The sequence below is a fragment of the Ammospiza caudacuta genome, chromosome 21 (assembly GCF_027887145.1).
Source record: "Ammospiza caudacuta isolate bAmmCau1 chromosome 21, bAmmCau1.pri, whole genome shotgun sequence".
Classification (NCBI taxonomy): domain Eukaryota; kingdom Metazoa; phylum Chordata; class Aves; order Passeriformes; family Passerellidae; genus Ammospiza; species Ammospiza caudacuta.
The window spans coordinates 6,935,006-6,955,811 of NC_080613.1; the positions used below are offsets into that span (position 1 = coordinate 6,935,006).

Sequence of the window (20,806 nt, forward strand, 5' to 3'; positions counted from 1 at the left end):
TTGAGTTGGGTGCTTGTGCAGATTCAGTTTCGATGTAGTGTAATACAGAATAGAATAATATAGTATAATAAGGTAATTACAGAATCACAGAATAATGAGGTTGGAAGGGACCTCTAAGATCATCGAGTCCATCCTGTGCCGTAACACCTCAACTATAGCACCCAGTGCCATGCCCAGTCTTTTTTTAAACACATCCAGAGATGGTGATTCCACCACCTCCCTGGGAAGGACATTCCAGTATGTTATTATTCTTTTGGTGAAAAACTTTTTCCTGATATCCAGCCTGTACCTTCCCTGCTGTAGCTGGAGACTGTGTCCTCTGGTTCTGTCAGAGCCCAACCCCACCTGTCTGCAGCCTCCCTTCAGGAAGGTGTAGAGAGCAATAAGGTCACCTCTAAGCCTCCTCTTCTCCAGGCTAAACAGCCCCAGCTCCCTCAAACATTCCTCACCGGGTTTGTGTTCCAATTTATGAGCCTTCTGATATCCATGGAGTCCTCCTTGTTATTCCTCCCTCCCACAGGGGTCACCTTGTATTTCCGATCTGCTCCCTGTGCCTTGGATGAGTTTTTGGGTGCTGGGAGCTCTGCCAGTTCCCATGGGCTGCAGGCTGAGAGCTGCACCACTGTCCCCATTCCACCTGGCAATGCTGCTTTGGTTCCCCCAGGCCCCCAGCTGGCAATGCAAATTGCTTCAAAGGCTGGGGTGGAGCGCTCTGATAGTGAGATGAAGGCGCTGCAGTGTCATGGCAATGTGCACAGCACAGAGTGAGATGAAAAGGAGCTGAGGGGGTGGGTGTTCTTCATTCCTGGTGACAGACAGTTCACAGGCAGGTTCCCAAGCAGCTTTTTCAAATCAATGGAGCTCTGGACAGCCCAAGCCTCTGTACCAAACTCGTACATGTGAACTGCCAGTAGCTGCAGGTTCACATAAAGATGTCACCACGCACGTCAGCGTGACAGTTCTCACACTGCTGTGTAGGAGCCTTGGCTGTGTGCTGCCTACCATGGATCTTTGAGGATTTATCTCCATGTGTAAGTTGGACTTGGCCCAAGAACTGTGATCTTGATTTAAGAAACTGCAGAGAGTTAAAAAAACCTGCAGAGAATAGGCAGAATTTGGATTTTATTTTGCCTTCTGGGTTTTTAAGCCTTAGCTGTCACTTGTTTCACACTCTTCTTGCCAGCTGTGCTATCTAGAACCACCCCTTTTCCTCCTCATTTTAATCTGAAAAGCTGGGGTGCTCACATGAACGCCCTTTTGAAGCAGCAGGCACTTTGGAGTGAAGGGGAATAAGCCAGCAAGTGTCAGGAGATTTGTGCTGAAACCCAAAGAGACTGAAAAACTCTCCCAGCCACGTGTGTATTTACATAATTATATGGTCCTGCTGTGCTTCAGAAAGACACAGCCATGCAGAGTGGTGGGCAGGGAAATGTTGGTGAGCAGCCTGTGGCACTGTGCACATGGACATGGACATGGGGAGGGGGAATTACAGGGAATTACAGGGAATCACCTGTGTGCTGGGAGTGTTGTCCCATGGGCACGGAGCCAGAGTAACAGAGATTTGTGAGGCATCAGCTCTGTGTGGGGAAGAAAAATGTTCTTGTCCTGCAGCCTCCAGGGAGTGCAGAACCCCCTTTCCCTGCAGCAGGTTAAAAATATTGTCCTGGCTTGTCCTCTCCAAAACAGCTCAGGGGGAAGACAGCCCCAAAACCTAAAAGCTGCACTGCCTTGCTTCCACTGGTGCCTGTGCGCAGAGCAGCAGAGAAAATGCCTTTTCCCAAAAGCCTTTTTGCCTGGCTGTGCTCTGCCCAGCTCCCCTCCTGCCCTGCCTGCCAACACACACAGTGACCCAGCCCGCAGATCCCTGCCCTGCTCCTCGCCTCTGGCACTGGCTGTGCCCTTTGCTAAAGAGCTGTGCAGCCCAGGATGCCAGCACAGAGTCTGCAGGGGCTGGGGGCACAGAGGCACACGATGGATGTGTTCAGACATAGCTACGAGCTGTCACTGTGGGTCAGGCCACAGATCCATCAAGCCTGGGATCCTGTCTCTGAGCATCACGGAGAAACGGGTCTGCAAGGACCTTGAGAGGTCATTTAATTGAGCCTTTCCCCCAAGGCAGGCTCAGGCATACCTGTGTCACATCTGACAGAGGTTTGTGGGGAACCTGGGAGGTCTCCTGTGATGGAGGATTCACACCCTGAGCAAGCAGCCTCTGCCATGGCTCTGCCTCCTCCACTTTTATAAAGGAGCCAAGAGTTTGTTTGCCTGTGAAGCCTGTGGTTTGTTGTTTTATCTGTCAGGGGGAAAGGAACAAATTCCCTTTTGGTTTGTAGGAAACTAATATGAATTTAAAGTCTTACCTCAGTTCAAGATGAATTTTATGTATGGGAAGTTGTTTGTTCTGTTTTTTCTGTTTCTGCTTAATATTGTTAAACCATTTATGAAAGACATGTGGAGCAGGTGGAGAACACACCACCCTCCTCCCAGCATAGGAGAAAAAGGGCATCAGCATTCTGTGTGCATGGCAGGTGTCTGAGAAAGGGGTCTTGCAGATAATGACCATGCTGGAGAAGTCACCATTCCAAAAAAAACCATGGAAATAAGCCAAAAATCCAGTGGAAGTAGTTAGGAGAGAGTTTAGAGAGGACTGCAAGGGTACCCGGGGTATTTCATGGCCAAGCACCACACAGTTGAGCTGAAGGAGGGAGCTTGGGAATGCCAGTCATATGTGGTGTTTGAAGCTGCTGGGAGCTGAGCATTCCCAAAAACACCCTGGAAATAAGACAAAAATCCAGTGGAAGTAGTTGGGGAGAGAGTTTAGAGAGGACTGCAAGGGCATCTCACGGCCAAACACCACACAGTTGAGCTGAAGGAGGGAGCTGAGTGCTTGGGAATGCCACTCATGTGTGGTGTTTGGAGCTGCTGGGAGCTGAGCACCTTGGAAATCCAACTCTGGGACAAACCTGCTCAGCTGAGGAAGAGGAGGAAGCCTCACGTGCTGCAGCGGAGCAGATGCAACGATCAGGTGGGAGTCTGGCTGGATGCTGCAGGGCTGTTTGTTTTTAATATCTGGCCCTGTTTGGCAGAACTGGTCACTTAAAAACTGAGCCCATGCATTTTTAAAGGGATATCAGGCTCAGCCTGGCTATGGAGAATTAGTGGAGCCACAGCCAATTCTCACAGTTAAGAGCTAGACTGTGCACACACTCTCCCAGAACATTCCGTTTTACTGAAACCCACAGGGGTAAAATCTCATTTTGTGGCCTCCTTAAATTGACTCCGAGAATCTGTAAAGCTGTTGGGATTTTGTCAACTGTTTAATTCCAACATAGAAGCCTCTTTCCTACCAAAAGATGGCTCTCAATTGCTCTTTGCAGTAGGCTAGCCCAAGGGAGGCACACATCCTGCATTAAGGATATCAATCCTTTCCTTAGGAAAGCAGCTGATATGGAGCATGGGAATTTTCTGTGCAATCTTCTCCTTCAATGCCCCTTTCCTCCCATACTTTTTTAGGTTGGCTGGTTTTTAGTTTGTTGCTCTGTCAAGCAGTTCCTTGTGATTTTGCTGAGGGAGGTTTGGCCTGACCCCTGCTCTTCTCCCAGGGCTGATGGCAGCAGATCCCAAACCAGCCACAGTGACCAAGGGTTTGGAGAGGATGTGAAATCAATCCAGAGGGCTTCACCCAGACCTAACTGAAGCACTGTTGGCTGTTTAGTGGTGATTTCCCTGGTGTCCTGCTGTTTGGGAACACGGACACATCACATTAGGGCCAGTGTCATTTACACTGGAAAGCCACCAAGGCAAAGCCACTGGTGGTGCTGAGAGCAGCATTAGGCAAAATGCAGAATTTTCTCCTTTTTGCAGGTGATGCTACAAAGGAAGCAACATAAAATCATGGGGGAGTCTTCCTTCTATCATTACTGAAGTCCAGAGCATGTCAGCACCCAGCACAGAACCTGTTGCAGTGAGCACGGCTATTTTATATTCTGCATAAGCAGAACTGCTGTAGAACCTCAGAGCTGATGATATCTTTCATAGGAAGCCTGGATGCAGGTCTAGCATCCTAGAGTGAGCAGACAGTTCACTGTTAAAACCCCCAAAGTCTTGTTACCTCCTTCCATGCATTTCATTTCAGTGGATTTTAGGTCTCTTTTAAAAATTTTTTTTTCTGATTTTCCTGGTACCCTCAGTCAAGGCTTCCACCTTGCATGTGGCATTAGGAGGAAGGCAGGCAAAGGGGGAGATGTCTTATATTAAATCATGAACAGTAGGAGTGGATACAATTGCATTAGGGAAGCACATTAGTCAGCATTGATTCATACTAATAAGGGTGGTTTAGGGGGGCCTCTGGCAGGAAAATGCTGCTTTGATCATTATCTGTGCATACTGGTGCTAATGCAGATAGGATGGCAGATGCTGAGAGTGGTTTGTGGGTTGTCTGAATATTCATTATCACCATCCTTGTTGTTATTCCTAGTCATGAGAGCCTGGGGTACGAGGTACTGCAGGAAGGCTGGAGAACAGATGAAGCTCAGCTTGGCTTTGGGACTGGGGTCCTGCTCAGACCAGAAAACATCCCTGTTACCACTGAACAGTTAACAGCTTCAGCCCACTGCTTTGAAGTATGTTGTCATGTTGTCCTTTTTTTTTTTTTCTGCTTCTTCTCTCAGAAGTTATTTAGCTATAAGGCAAAGCAAAAAAGTGGGCTGAGCACTGGAATGCTCCATGCAAATTGCCAGGCAGAGGCACTGACAGGAATTTCCCTGATGATGCTGCTCAGCTGAAGCAAGATCTAGAAAAAGCAAAAAACAAAACAACCAAAAAAACAAACAAACAAACCAAACCCAAAACAACAACAAAAACCCAAACAAACAAAAACCAAACAAAAACAATGAAAAATTCTTTCCTTAAAAGAAAAACAAAAGGCTTTGTTCAGTGTCAGAGAGGGGAGGCAACGAGGGACAAGGTGAGATGGGCTCATCCAGCTGAGCAGAGATTGCCATTGCCAATTCTAGGGACAAGAGGGACAGGACACAGAGCTTTGGAAAGGGGAGCCCACAGATGGAGTGGCAGAGAGGTGACACAGGCAGGACCTGGATTTTTGCCCCAGGTTTGTGCTGTGGCTGTGTGTGAGCTCATTTCTGCGTGCCCCAATTCCCTCCCCACCCCCTGAGAAGGGGAGATGAGGAGATGACAGCACTTGCCTGCTCTGCATTGCTGGGCAGACAATTAAAAGCTGCAAGATGTTTGGACATAAGGGACAGCAGCAATATAAAATGGATGATCACACAGGGCTGCGAGTGGAACGTGCATGTGCGAGAAGGAATGCGTGTTTTCCATGCGTGGGAGTTTAATTCCATTTTCTGAAATGACAGTGGGGACAGGGAAGTCTGGCTGTCCGTGCAAGGGAGCAGGGAAACCCTGGGGTATAAAAGGATCTGCTCACCTTGTAGCTTCTGCTGCAGTGGGACCAGGTAGAGACTGTCTAATTTCATGAAATCTGCAAATACAGAATCCTTCTGAGACCCCTGTCAGGTCTGCTTAAATCAAAACTTAGTGAGGGAGGTGGCACCAAAGCAGCCAGTTCTGCCCATCCCTCCCTCTGCAGAGTGACAGGACAGAGCTGATAACTCACCAACACTTGGTACAGCAAGGTCCCAGATAGTTAAAAAGGAAAAGGAGCTTGTGAGACAAGAAAGATTGGGAGAAACTGGCTGCACAAGCTGCACAGAAATTGGTTGGGATGCTGCCTGGGGAAAAAAGCTGATTTTTTTTTTTTTTCTCCCAAAATGTTGTTTCCTCAGGAGAAACAGTGCAGGTCTAGGACAAGTCAGTGGAGAGGTGAGAGGTGTCTCCATGTGATAAGAATGTGCTTGGTGTGCCTTTGAGAGTTGGATATTTTCTTGTAGGTGGAGGCTCAGTAGGAGTACGAAAACATAGGCTTGGATTATTGCTACTGCTATCTCTAGGATAGTAAGGAGAGAACTAGCAAGGTTAGGAGTGAAACTGCTGGTATTGTGGAGAGCAAGGCTGTTGTGGCTGTAGAGGCGAGCGTGACTTTCAAGGTTAAAGTGACTTGGTGATTTTCAAGGCTTGTCGGGACAAAGCCTCAGCTGATGTGCTCAAGAGCTGGTCCTGCTTCAAGTGGGAGGCTGCATTAGGGACCCCCATGGTCCCATCTAACCAATATTTGTGTTATTTCCCTCTTTCTCCAGTTCAGAGTGGACACTAAACTGTGTGCTCATAAAGGGATTTGCGCTGGTGAATGCATTCAGCCACACTAGAGATTTTTATTTAGTCCTAGAAAACCCACAAATCTGAGCAGCTATGTGCTCCCTAAATGTGTCACTCCCTCAGTGAAGAGGAAGAGAAGGATCCTGAAGCCAGCATCTCTGCTGTGCACATAGCACAGGCTACAGCAGACGTAGAAATGCATATGCTGTTCTGCTGCTTGAATTTTCCCTTAGAGGAAAAAAAAAAAATGAAGGAGGAAAAAAGATTGGTCTCACAAAACTGTCTCACAAAACTTTCAAAGTTTTATGGCACCACAAATTAAAAACAATGAGCCAGATTCTCTGTGACATAAATGTGTGAAACTGTTGACTTCAAGGTAAATTCACCGATTTATTGGCTGGAGAATGTGTTCCAGCACACCCAGCACTGCCCAGGGCACACACACAGCCCCAGGGTTTGTGTGACTGCCTGCCCTGGCTGGGAGGAAAATGAGCTTTTATAATTTCTGAGCAAAAGCAAAATGTTACTCTTACATCAGGCACTGGGTTTGGCCAAGCTGGTCAGTGATTGTGAGGGTTTTATATCAGAATCACAGAATTGTTTTGGCTGGAAAAGTCTTCGAGTCCAACCTGTGCCTGATGCCCACCTTGTCCGCAGCCCAGAGCTCTGAGTGCCACCTCCAGCCCTTCCTGGGACACCTCCAGGGATGGGCACTCCAAACCTCCATGGGCAGATTTTTCCATTAAAAAAAATTTTCCTGAAGTCCTCACCTGGCTCAGCTTGAGGTAATTTCCTTTTGTCACTTGTCACTCCCATCAGGGAGCTGTAGAGAGCAAGAAGGTCCCCCCTGAGCCTCCTTTTCTCCGGGCTAAAGTTGACTCCAATCTACAGAAGTTTGGCCTTTCCTGACTGGGAACTGCCAGGCAGATTTCATGTAAAACTGTGATTTCAAAGAGCTGAGGAACTCACCTGGCAGAAAAACGGTCCGAGAGCTGAAAAAAATAATAAGATAAAGTAAAGTAAAATAAAATAAAATAAAATAAAATAAAATAAAATAAAATAAAATAAAATAAAATATAAAATATAAAATAAATAAAAAGTTAATTTTTAACTAGATCACTTCCTGGTCTCATTCATTCTGTGGTCAGGGCATAGCAGAGGGACAGGGTTGTGCAGATGGAGGCAGCAGGGTGACAAAGGGGAGAGGTGAGGCTGCTGTTTCCTGCAGCAATGTGCATGAAAGTTCTTTTAAAGTGGTTGTGAGGTTGTTTTGGTTGTGCTAAGTTGTGGCACAGACAGAATATATAAGAGCTGCTTCCATCATTTTTTCTGGCCCTTCTTCTCTCCATTTCTCATTGGCTGTTTTTGCTGTCTCTTTATTGCATTGAATTTAATCTACTGGTCAATAGAGCAGTACAAAGAATTGATTTTGTGGTTCACTGGTTGTACAGAACAAAAATCATATTAAAAATGGGTTGATATGAAATGGATGTTTGTTCAACTTTTCAGTAAAATGAAAACATTGAAACATTTCATTTCAGGCTCAGTGAAAGTTTTAAACCTTGCTGTTTATTTTCACTTTATTAATCCAGTGAATTTTTTATTTTTTTGCAATTTTTAAGGCGCTAAAGTTCATCTCAAGATATGAAGTCAAGCAGTGCCACTTCAAAAATGTCGAAAGAGGAACATTTTGATTTTGAGTGTATTGTGTTTAGCTGTTTGTTCTTCAGTTTGAATTTGCAAGGAGGTTTTATAACCTTGAGTTAGGGAAGGACTGATAAACAAAAAAAGACTGACTGTCCTTTTCACTCTGTGACTATGAAATCTTGAAATTCCCTGGGGTCCAGCTTTGATTTTCTCTGGGTTCAGCATCTTAGGATAAAGAAAAAAACACAATAATAATTTCCCCAGTGTGGCTGGGTAGGAGTGAGAGCCAGGATGAGCAGCAGGAACGCAGCTGTGCCTGGCAAAGCTCGTGGTGCTTCCCAAAACCAGGCTGGGTGCTGGGACCCAGGCGCTGTGACAGTGACAAAATGCACTCACAGATCCTCCCTCACACAGCCTGGCAGGTTTTCAGCCCTGTTCCACTTGACTGCATGTCTGAAGCATCCAAGGAAGCGCCGTGAACGTTCTTCTCAAACAGCATTAAGGTGGTGCTTACCTCAGGTATGAATTGATGGGCACTGTTAGGCCTTTTAATCTTTGCTTAGGGTTTTTCAGTCGTGCTGAAGTTCTGCTGACAAGGTTTTCTTATTAGGGTTTTATGCTATGTGTTTAAAAGGGACATCAGCTTCTTTTGTTTTCCAGTCACAGGGAAGGGTTTTTAGGAGAGACAGCACGGCAATTGAAGGACAGAGGGAGCTGAGATGAAAGGGGGTTCTCTTCTCCACGTGGAATGAGCAATGGAAATTCATCCAGGCAAAAATACAGAATCCCCCTAGTTTATATTATGCCTGTAAAGGAGTGATGTACATTGGTTTGCAATCAGTACATGCTGTGTAAATAAATGTGTGTAAACCAAAACCTGAAATCCATTTCCATAGTGCATGTAAACAATGAAGCCTCCCGGTGTTGTCTTCGATGTAAATGCTCATCTAAAAATGACATTACTACACGTTTATGCAACTTTACGAAAGCCACAATTTACATTCCTGTCTAGCATCTCTAAAAGCAGTTGGCAAACAGGAACCATTCAGTGATGGGCACAAACCAGACAATTCCATCACACAGCATCTCCTCCCGCCCCAGCCTTCATTCCACATGCAGTGCAGGGACTGCTGCTGTTACATCCCCTGCATAATGCAGCTCCCTGCATATGTGCAGCTTGCCATGGATTTGCATAAGCAGAATGAAGGCAGGAGCAGGGGCTGGCAGGGAATGGCTGGGGCTGAACTGTGCAGAGCTTTGTCCTGGGGTGTGTGAGCAGGCACAGAGCTTGGCCCTGCCCAGGCTGGAGGAGCAGCTGCTCTGGCTGCCTTTGGATTCGGATGGTGACGGCTTGGGAGCATCCCTGGCAGCTGCAGGGCTTGACAGAAGGACACACCTCTCCTTCTCTGATATTCTTGAGAACGGAGGGCAAGAGGAAGGAAAGGTGTCACCAGCCTTTGTTATGCCTGGAGATGCTGAAATAGGGGAGCAGAAAATCTGCCCAGGCTCAGGAAGGGCAGCCCTGCATACGAAGGTGGCACAGGGACAGTGTGGAGGCAGAGCTGTGGATGAATTCACATTCTGATGAGCAGTTGATAAGTTCACATTCTGATGAGGCTCCCATGGTCAGGCACCATGGCACCAGCCTTTGTTATGCCTGGAGATGCTGAAATAGGGGAGCAGAAAATCTGCCCAGGCTCAGGAAGGGCAGCCCTGCATCTGAAGGTGGGAGTGCACTCCCAGCAATGGAGACAGAGCAGTTGATATTCTCACATTCTGATGAGCAGTTGATAAGTTCACATTCTGATGAGGCTCCCGTGGTCAGGCACCATGGCACCATTCTTTGTTATGCCTGGAGATGCTGAAATAGGGGAGCAGAAAATCTGCCCAAGTTGAGAAGGGCAGCCCTGCATCCGAAGGTGGAAGCGCATGCCCAGCCATGGGAACAGTGTAGAGGCAGAGCAGTGGATGAATTCACATCCTGATGAGGCTCCTGTGGTCAGGCACCATGGCACCAGCCTTTGATATGCCTGGAGGTGCTGAAATAGGGGAGCAGAAAATCTGGCCAGGCTCAGAAGGGCAGCCCTGCAAACGAAGGTGGGAGCGCACGCCCAGCTATGGAACAGTGTGGAGGCAGAGCAGTTGGTGAGTTCACATCTGATGAGATGTGTCCTCCTGTGGTCAGGACACACCAGTTCTTCTGGAGAAAAGCACTCCAGTGAGCTGTGTGCCTGGAAAGGCAGATCAGTGCCCTGCCTGCTGATCCAGGGGAGCTCTCAGCTGGATTGTCCGAGTGCTAGCACAGATCTCCAGCAGGAAAATTCCCCTTCTCCATCCATAACAAAACATTTTGATCCTCCTCCCAGTGAATCCCAGAAGGAGCACAGAAATATTTTAGTCACTGAACCTTTCCAAAGAGATCTGCATCCTGCTGGGCTTGGACAAGGATGTCCACATGCTGTCCCTTCAGAGACCTCCTGAATGGTGGGGGAGTGTTCCCCTCCACATGTCAAGTGGAGGCTGTGCCCAGCAGGGCTGCTCCCAGCATGCTGTGACAGCAATGACTCTGCACATTCATCTCAGATTCCTCCAGAGCAGCACACTATGGTCCAGTGGCTTGGGAACATATTTTAAAAGCTAACAAGGCTAAGAGAAGCTTTCACTCTCTTTTTTTAATAAAAATATTTTTAGCTGCTTTTAAAAATTATTTTTTAATAATCTTATTAATTCTGTTTTCAAACCAGGCAGATGCTTATTTCAGCAGAGAAGCTGTTACATTAAAATAAAAAAGTCATCCTGTTAGATAGACAGAATAATTTTGTTCTGGCACAAGTAGCACTGGGAGAAGGCATTGTAGGGTTTTTTCTTTTTTATTTCTGGATCCCTCCAATGTTCCCCTTGGGTTCCAGACAGGATATTTTTTTCCCCTTTCTTTTTTGCTGATTGCTACCCACCAGGCTCTGTAAATGGAACAAGAAGTGTCCACCAGGACAGCCTGAGCCATCCAGGCAGATTTCCTGGGCTAAGCTGCTGAGAGCAGGTACAGAACCCAAGGACACAAAGAAAGCCTGGGCTCAGCTTTGCCTGCAGCAGGGTTTGGGCCAGCCCTTTGTGCAGGATCTGCTCTGCAGGCAGTGTGATGTCAAATATTCCTGTGCAGAGCCAGCACTTCCTTTGTGCTGCTGCCCACGTGTGTGCCCAGGAAGGAGCTGACACAGCACCCAGGTGTCCTGGCACAGCCCAGCTTCCCTCAGGAGAGCTCTGGGCAGGTGGGACCTGCTCTGCTCCAAGGCATGGGGCTGATGGAGGCAGCTTTGGCTGCCAGGAGTGTTCACCAGGGCTCTGTTTGCTGGTGGCCAAGCCTGGGAGCTCTTGGGACCAAACCCTTTCCAAACCTGCAGCTCTTCACCCTTCCAGCACTGGCATGGTGACCACAAAGTTTTTACAGGAAGCTGCTGTGAGGTTTCCTTCACTGTGGAATTATGTTTTTTTCCTGGTCAAATACACCCCATCCAGTGAAAACCATGGAGAGAGGGAGGAGAGGAGATGGGTAGGGATGGTGCTTACACCCACCCAGCTCTCTGGGATGAGGTGCTGCAGTGCAGGCTGCTGGCAGCTGCTGCCTCCCCCTCCTCCTCCTCCTTCTCCTCCTCCTCTTCTTCCTCCTCCTCCTCCTCCCTCCCTGCCAGACTCCTCACAGCTGCCCGGCTCTGGAACCATTATTCCAAGGAGACAGAGGTGCTCCCCATCCCCACGCTCTGTGGCGTGGGAAAGCCTCTGGGCTGCTCCAGCAGCTGCCTGAGAGGGAGCCCCGGGCTCTGGCAGTGGCAGCTGGGCCAGGCTGGGGCTTCCAGAGGGGAGGGATCCTCTAAAGGATCTGTGATGCTTCTAAATCAAAGCCCTGCTGACAACACAGAGCACTAAATGCCTGCCTGGGGATCTGCTCCTGCAATCATGTGACGACATCAGAATTTAAGCTTTAATTAAGAAATGAGTGCAGGCAGGGAGGGAAGAGTCTCTAGTCCTTATGGCTACAAAAGAAAGCTTGGAAACATGACCTGAGTGCAACCAACATCTGCTTTAATGTGCAGATGGCTCCCAGCAGAGGGGAGAGCAGCGGGGAGAGGAAGCCATTCCATCAAATCCTCAATCAGGTCAAGCCAGCTTGTGCTTCTGCTTGCAATGAAAGAGCTTTTCTGGAGAGAGAGTCCAGAAAGCTGTGCTATGAAAGAATTAAATGGAATTGTGGAAGCCTAGAAAGGCTTGGGATCATCTAGTCCAGACACCCTGCCATGGGCAGGGATGCCACCCATGAGACTGAGTTGCTCAGGGCTGTCCTGCAGCTTTTCTGGGCCAGGTTTCACACAAGTTTCACAGGAATTATGTCTGGAGGAGTGAGAGTTGCCTAACTGAACCTGCCAATGGTGCACAGCACTTTTTAGGTAGCAGCATGGAAATCCTCTGCTCTGGGGTTGAGGCAGGAGGATTCCTGGATTCCCTTGGCTCCTGGATTCCCTTAGCCCAAATTGAAGGGACGCCTTTAATGTCCCCTTGTGTCAATACCCACTGGCCCCAAACCCTGCACTGTGCTTTCTCCTGACATCAGTTTCAGCAAGGGTAGGGTAAAACCAGGCATTTTAGAGGCCAGTTAGGGAAAAGCCTCTGGATATTCTCCATCTCCCAGGGATACACAAAGCTTGCTGAAGGAGAACCCCATTTGATGGCTGTGCTCTCACCAGGGCCTGTAGGCTCCAAAATGCCTGATATTGCAACAAGCTCTGATTCCCCTGAGTGAGAGTGCCATGGAAAAGCTGCTGGAAGAGTTCCCCTGCTACTTACAGCTGGGACCAGCTCTGGACTCTGACTCAGTGAAGCATCCTGACACTTGGAGCTTGTCATTCCTGCAATCAAAGTGTCTCCTGGCAAGCTGCAAACACAGGTTTCATAGGTTTCATGGGCTGCTGGTGACTGGCAGCTCTGCTGCGGTGTGGGCTGGGTTTCAGTGCTGATTTGAGAGCTGAACATCACAGAGCACTCAGGGCATTCAGGTTGGATGAGGATGCACTGACCAGTGAGGGACACTTGAACCCCATGGCAACCTGCAGGTGGGAGAAGCTGTGTTATCTCTGGAGGGCAAATTCTATTGCTTGTGCATCCCTGCAAATTTTTTTTTTTCATTATCCATGCACCCCTGAATGGTATTTTCATTATCCACGCACCCCTGAAAGGAGTTTTCTTTATCCATGCATCCCAGAAAGGTGTTTTCACTATCCATGCACCCCTGAAAGGTGTTTTCACTATCCATGCATCCCAGAAAGGTGTTTTCACTATCCATGCACCCCTGAAAAGTGTTTTCATTGTCTGTGCACCCCTGAAAGCTGTTTTCATTATCTGTGCATCCCTGAAAGCTGTTTTCATTATCCGTGCATCCCTGAAAGGTGTTTTCATTATCAATGCACCCCTGAAAGGTGTTTTCATTATCCATGCACCCCAGAAAGGTGTTTCCATAGCGCTTGCACCCCACCCAAACCTCACTTTGCTTTCCCTCCCCCTTCTCTCATACTGGTTATTTCCTTTTCAGCAAAGGCAAACCCACCCAGCGAGTATTCAGCATTAAAAATGCCAGTGTTACCTTCCAGCTCTTGAGTGAAAACCCCAGAAAGAACATTACTTTTAGCTCCCCTCAGATGTCTGGGGCTGTCCCTGGGAGTGCAGGTGCACAGCCAGGGCTGGGCTAATCAGAGAGCCTGGTACACAGGGAAAAGCGTGTGTGGCATGGTTAAGGGCAAGCGGGAAATACAGGAATAAGACAAGAAGTTTTTTAGCTCCATCTCTGATTAAAGCAAAGTGAATAGTCCCACACTCCTTGCTCTCCTTGTTTTGCTTCCCCTGTGTTCCTCCCCTTCTCCCCCATTCATGTGCAGACTGTGAAAGTGTCAGATTCCCCCCTCCCACCCATAAAAGACTCCTCTCTGTTCCTTGGGAGTATTTGATATTTGGAGTCTGTGCTGTACTGTTCAGCAGCGAGTGTTGCCAAGTCACATGATGAACTGTATCTCAAGACTATTTAATGTCTCTTCAAAGCCCACACTTTCAGAGTCCTGTGATTATGTAAATGTCTCAACTCAATTTTTAAAGTAAGTTTACGGCCCTCATAATTGCAGAGGAAAACTTGATAATATGACTCCTACATACTCAGAAAGCAGAAGGCAAAAAAAAAAAAAAAAGGAAGGAAAGAAAAAACCCTGAAGTTTATCAGATTTTAAAAGTCTCATGAATTTTAAAAGCAATCTCTTAATTCTTTTTTTGAGCTTGACTCATGATTTTCAAACTGTCACCAGTGTGGCTGTAGGGATTGTAAGGCTGGTTTGTTATCTTATTAGGTAACTTACATAAAATATCCGAGCCCATGGAGACTCAGAGATGGAGTATTGCATTTCAGTGCTCATCTGGAAACAATGGTGTCTTTTCTTCTGTGGAGTTGCTCAGGATCTCCTCTTAACCCAGGTCTCCAGTCACTGCTGCAGCATAAATATTTCCCCAAATTATATTAATGTTAATCATATGAATGAGAATAGCCATAATATTGATTTTCATAATACTTAGGTTATTAAATTTGAGTTTGATGGTAGTTTTGTGGCGCGGTTCATAACAGCAAATCTCCTCAGCATGCATAAGCAGGGAGAGCAGGCCACAGAGCAGTAGCACTGCAAACCCAGGGAGAAATATATTCCCGAATCTTCCATCCTACCACAGGATTGCACAGGGAACAGACAATTGTGGCAGAGTTATCAATGCCACAGCTGAAGTTTTGCTAATTGTTTGATGACCTCAGATGAACTGGATTGATCTGAAAGGAGAAAAAAGTTGAATGTTGAAAGGAATTGTGCCAATATTTCTATGGGTATATGCACCACTCATGGGTTCTTTATTCATCACATAATGCTTTGTGTTGGAAGAGATTTTAAAAAAAACTAAACAGTTCCAAACCCTACCATGGGCAGGGACGCCTTCCATTGTGCCAGGCTGCTCCAAGCTCCATTCAGCCTGGCCTTGGACACTGCAAGACATCTGGAATCCCCAGCAATACTCCTGGAATGTCTGCAGACACAGCAGCAGGGATGCTGGTGTGGTAAGATGAAGAGGGATCAATTGTTGCTTGCCTTCCCCATGCAGATTTACTCAGGCTGTGTGGTTCTGTTTGGGATCCACACACACTGAAGGATGGGGAGGTGACAGAGCCAGCAGGGCTCTGTGGTCACTCAGAAATGGCTCTGTGCCCACAGAACCACTGATGTTTGAGGTGCATGCAGCTGCTGAGGTGTCTGCAGCATCTTGCACAGCCCACAGTGGATTAAATGAAATCTGAGAGTGCTTCCCTGTGAAATGACTCTGTAACAAGGGACAGAAATTACCCGCTCTTCCAGCATGTAAAAAACCAGGAACCAAGACTGTGCAAGGGGCTGAATGCTACTATATAATAAGCTTACAGGATAATTGCCAGCTGTGCTTGGACTTAATTTTCTCCTGAAGAAGAGTCATAAAAATAAGTTTATTGTTGTCACTCCGGGGAACTGAGATATTTGGATCAGGTCTTTAAAAAAGACAGTATTTTATCTCCCACTTGAACAGATCAGCTCTGTTGGTGACCATCTCCTGCACAATTGTGAGTGAGCATCCAAAGGAAAAGAATTTCTATGCACAGTGGCAGCCTGTGAGCTGGCACAGAAGAATCTCAGCTCCCAGTCAAGGTCTCACAAGTGTTTGTAACACTGAAGTAGGATTTTCACTCACAGTCTTAGGGATTGTGCACTGAAAGAGGAGCAGAACTGATGAAATTCCACGAGGGTGGAGGGAAACAACAGAATGGAAATGTCTTTGTATTTTAGGTGCAATAAAATTGTCAAGGTGAGGCAGAAAAACATTTTCTCCACAGTAAGGTTTTGTCAAAATGCTTTATTTTGTTAGCAGTAGAGTGTTTCAAGCTGATGAATTGGCTTCAACATCTTTTTGATACCCTATCTGCTCTGGTCAGCAGTGACTATGGTGAGAGCAAGAGATCTAAGGAACGAGCTATTTTGACAAAATTTTTGTCCAGCGAAAACATTACAAGCTGTTCCAGATTCTTCCAACGTGGAACAAAGCCAGATTCTGCAGGCCTGAAAGCAGCTACCAAAAGGAATCCTCTCCTGGGCAGCTCCAGCCACAGCTGAAGCTGGAGCTCTCCCAAATGTGAGCGATTTAAGCTTTGTCTGGAGACACGGAGCTGGAGCCCTTACCAATTACAGATGAGTTATCCTCAGGTGCCACGGGGAGAGTGCGCAGGGACTGAGCAGTAAAGGATTAGCCAGAGCGCACAGAAATATTGAGCAACTCACTACTACCTCCTATTGTGCTCGTGCCAGTGGAAATCCTTCTCAGAACGGCATATTTTATTCAATTTTTAAGAGCTCTCGATTTTTCATTGAGGAAGGGAAGCTGGAGCAGGCTCTGATCCGTAATCAATCAGCCCGCCCTCACAGGGAAGCTCTGAGGAAGAGCTCTTGCTCTTTGGTCCTTTATCTTCTCTGAGAACTCCCAGAAATTGTATTTCTGAATGGGATTGAGAGTGAGGGAGAGGGAAAAGCACAGCCAGGGCAATCCTCAGCTAAATCTCACAGACTTCTGTCCTGTAGTAAATATCCTGTAGTAACTAACCCTAGGGACAGCATCCCAAACAACATTTCTCCAGCCAGAATGTTTCAGGCTTCAAAAAGGTATTTAATCACATTGTGTGGGTAGATAACTGCCCAAGTGCCAAATTCCTGTAGATTTTACATTTTTTAAAAAAATAAGGAATTTTTAAACAAGATCTGCTGCACTCTGAAATTATGCCATCCATAACATAAACCATGAATTTATTCTCCCTGGTAATAAATCACTAGAAATGCACAATGATAAAAGGGGGAATAATAGACACGGCTCATCCAGGGATCTCCAAGCTCTTTGCAGCCATTAGAGTTCTTTAGAATAGTGGAGGAAAAGACTGGGCTTTGTTTGTTTGTTTGGAATGAATAAATTAATCATTAGTAAAATATTATGCAGTTCGTCAGATATATTATTCACTAGCTATTTGTCAAAAATAACAGCTCAGTCATATATCATCAGAACTAAACATTTTTAATGTGTGTATCTCTAGTCCTGAGGTGATTTATTCAGCCTTTTGGTGTTTTGGTTATTGACCAGTTAAAGCTCCATTCCCTTGGGAGGCAGAGATGTGGAAGGTTGGGAGCTCTTGGTGAACTTGGACCATCTCTTTTTGCTGTGGTTTTGTTCAGGAGCTGAAGAAAGCAGGATACTGCATCTGGGTTTCCTTTAGGCACTGCCTCAATAGATCAGCCTTAATTCTGATTATCTCTAGCCAATGTTAGTCTACCTCAGGTAGGAAAATCCACTCCTTTATTCAAAAATAAACTGTGATCTGACTTCTCTGCGTTCTTGCAGGACCAGTGTCTGACCCCAGCACCAATGCCCTCATCCCTTCTGAGTTATCTCAACTGTTCAGTGTCTCCCCAGCTCACAGCTTCTGCCCCAGAGGCTTTAGGGCTCCCAGCTCACTGCTCCATGTGATAAATCACACAATTTCAGAAATACTGGGGGAGAACAGAGCAGCCTTTTACCAGGTCCCTCCCAGCTCCCTCTGCTGTGCCAGCGAGCTGGACTCCTTCCAGAAGTGCCTGAGCAGAGTGAAGCTACGTGACTGACACTGCCCAGCTCCCCTTGTCATTCGTGACCAGCATCCCAGAGGGTTGCAGCTCCTTCCAGGCCTTTATTGGAGTCAAACTCTGCAGCCTCTCCCCTGGGTTTTATTAGGGAAGCTGGTGCCAAATCACCCAGCTCCCTCCTACTCGATAAAAAATGTTTATAACCCAGTAAATTCTAACATATCAGCAGCTTGTTATGGAGGGAAAAGGTCACTGGGAGAGAAAGGGAAAAAAAAAAACCAAAGTTACCCTTCCATTGGAAATGCTGGCTGGGTACAGACGAAGGAGTCAGCACCAGGAAAATATCTTTTTGATATGATAAAGTCTCATAATAGAAAATGTTGCTGCAATACAGGCCTCGTTTCTTCAGATAAATATTTAATATAGATCACTAAAGATTAATCGAGTACAGAAAAGTGTCTCTCCTATGGTTGGTGTAAAGAAAACATCTTCTCGTTAATTTATTATGGAGCCTGAAATGAGAAAAAATCCTATGGAGAGAAATGCAGGGTACGGTTTCCATAGAGAAGCAGAGCACCACACCAGAATTTATTTAGTGTGTGGGCAGAAGACTTCCCAGAGCCAGCTGCAGCGTGGCGTTCGCGTGATAAAAAATCCCAGTGTGGGAAGGAGCCTCCCAGAGACACTGCTCGTGTCTTGCTGCTCTGAACCCTGCACATCCTGAAAGGGCGAGAGCTGAGGGGCATTCAGAGCCTGGGTGCAGACTGTGCAATGGCAGGTGGAACACCCCAGCTGCCTCTCAGAAAGGCATTCAGTCCCTATGGAGTGAGGTGGTGCCCTCAGCTCACTGTCAGGAGAGTCCCTCATCCTGGAGGCTCCTTGCTTCAACCAGGGTTCCTGATAACCATGGATGGCTCCAAGGCTCTGTGGCATTTCACAGTGATGGGCAGGAAGGAATTCAGGTGTTCCACAGTGCTGGGACATGCTCAGTCAGTTCCTCTGTGATGGGTAAAGGACAGGGTCCCTCTGCTTTCTTCCACCATCCACAGGAACCATCATCCCAACCATTTTGCAGCATTAAATAGGACAGCAACAGAGAATAAATAATGAATAGGAGCAGACTCTTTCGAGTGAGGTGGTGCCCCCAGCTCACTGTGAGGAGAGCCCCTCATCCTGGAGGCTCAATGCTTTAGCCAGAATTCCTGATAACCATGTCCCTCAATGGCACTGTGACATTTCATAGTGCTGGGCAGTAAGGAGCTCAGGTGCTGCTGTGGGATTCCCATCTCCCACAGTGCTGGGACATGTTCAGTTATTGATGCAGGGCAACCACAGTGTAGGGAAATAATGTGCTCTGACTCCATGATTCAGAAGGCTGAACAATTGCTTTATTAAGCTAGGTTATATTGCATTAATACTATATTAAAACTGTACTAAAAAGATACTAAAGATAAACCCGTGACTGTCTGAGACAGTCACGACACAGCTTTGGCCCAATTGGCCAATTAATCTAAACAACCATCAGCAAAGTCCAATTAACAAATCACTTTGGTTAAACAACCTCTATAGCACATTCCACATGTGCTAAACAAGAGCAGCAAATGAAGATAAGAACTGTTTTCTCTTCTCTATCTCTGTCAGGAGAATGTGAATACCACATCCAGTCAGTTCCTCTGTGATGGGTAAAGGACAGGGTCCCTCTGCTTTCTTCCCCCATCCACAGAAACCATCATCCCAACCATGTTGCAGCATTAAATAGGACAGCGACAGGGAATAATCATAAATAGCAGCAGATATGGTATGAGGGGGAAAAATCAGTCACAGGCAGGGGAGGAGAGATAAAAGATCCAATTTCAGCTGAGACTGAAACGGAACAAAGAGTCAATGAGATGGAGAGATACATGAGGGTTGTTCCAGCTGGCCAGTTCCACTGATGTGGAGCCTCTGGCACCACCAGCATCTTGTGATGAACTTGTGAACAAGGAGGTGCCTCTTGTTTTTAGCTGAAGTGGGCAGGAAAATCCAGCAGACCTGTTTGTTCTCAGGAAACAGAGGAGCTCCCTCCTGAAATGCATATTCTAGAGGGCAGAAACAATTCTGGAGAGAAGGAGGCTGGAACACATTTCCACCTCTCCAAGAAGCCCATCACACCATGTCTAGTTGTTTCTCCAGAGGTAAAACTTGCTTTTTCTCCTTGATCTTTCTCTGTGGACACCTTCCCTGTTTAGGGAACATTTTTGCCAACAGGCAGTTGGCAAAACGTGAGTCTGCGTGTTTAGCTCTCCCCATGAGAGAGGCTGAGGGAGGAAGGTTGAATGCCACCCGTCAGACCCTCTGTGCACAGCTGGGAGGCGAGCAGGGGATGGAGCTGGGAGGAAGATGGCAAAACCATGGCTAGAAGGGATGGCTGCTCCATTTCTGTGCCAAATGTAGCTCCAAGGGTGTCTTCTGGCTGAACTCACCATGAAATCCTAAACCTCAGGGACACTGGGGGTGCTCTCTTTGCAGTCTGCATCTCTCAAGTCTTGACTGCTCCCAGACCCCAAGGAACAACCAAAATCATACATAATAATTTTTCTGGTTCTATCACAGGCTGTTGGACTCTATACAGGTGGAAATCAACAGCAGCTCTAAGCTGGGACTATCTAGAAGAAACACCAACGCATTTTTAATAGCAGCAGGGACTGTAGCAGTCATTTAACATGAAACTATTCTGTGTGTAGAACATTTATTTGTGGCATATGGCACGGATCTGGCCAGGAGAACTGCAACTGCTAATTATTAACAGTTATCTCACCCATCCCACCCTCAGGATAACCCATGGCTGACCAAGGGGCTCCTGTTTTGTCCCCTGCAAGCACCACGACTGCACTGCAGCTTGGTGCCTGTCACCTTGGTCTCTGACTGTGCCTGCCATGCTCAGCACTCCCGCTGCAGCGAGCCACAGATATAATCTATGGAACACAAATACGATTTCATAATAAGTTTTCTATGCAGCCAGGATAAAATGCCAAACAGAATCAGAAAACAATCAGTCAGTGAAACTCAGCCCTGGTGATGAGCGCGCCACTGGGCACGGTCCAGTGCCCAGGAAGATTGAGGCTTTAAATACAGGCACCACCTGCCCTTCCAGAGACAGGGAAAAGCGGGGCAAGGAGAGACAGGCAGGGGAGGTGGGGATGCCCAAAGTTGTCTCCTCTTGGGGCTGAGTTAAACCGGGA

At 46.9% G+C, this 20,806-nt stretch overlaps 1 protein-coding gene across 1 annotated transcript in view; it reads left to right on the forward strand.

Annotated features, from left to right (window-relative positions):
• Positions 1 to 20,806, forward strand: part of BRINP1 (BMP/retinoic acid inducible neural specific 1) — a 94,316-nt gene that overhangs the window by 30,984 nt on the left and 42,526 nt on the right. The window lies entirely within an intron of this gene.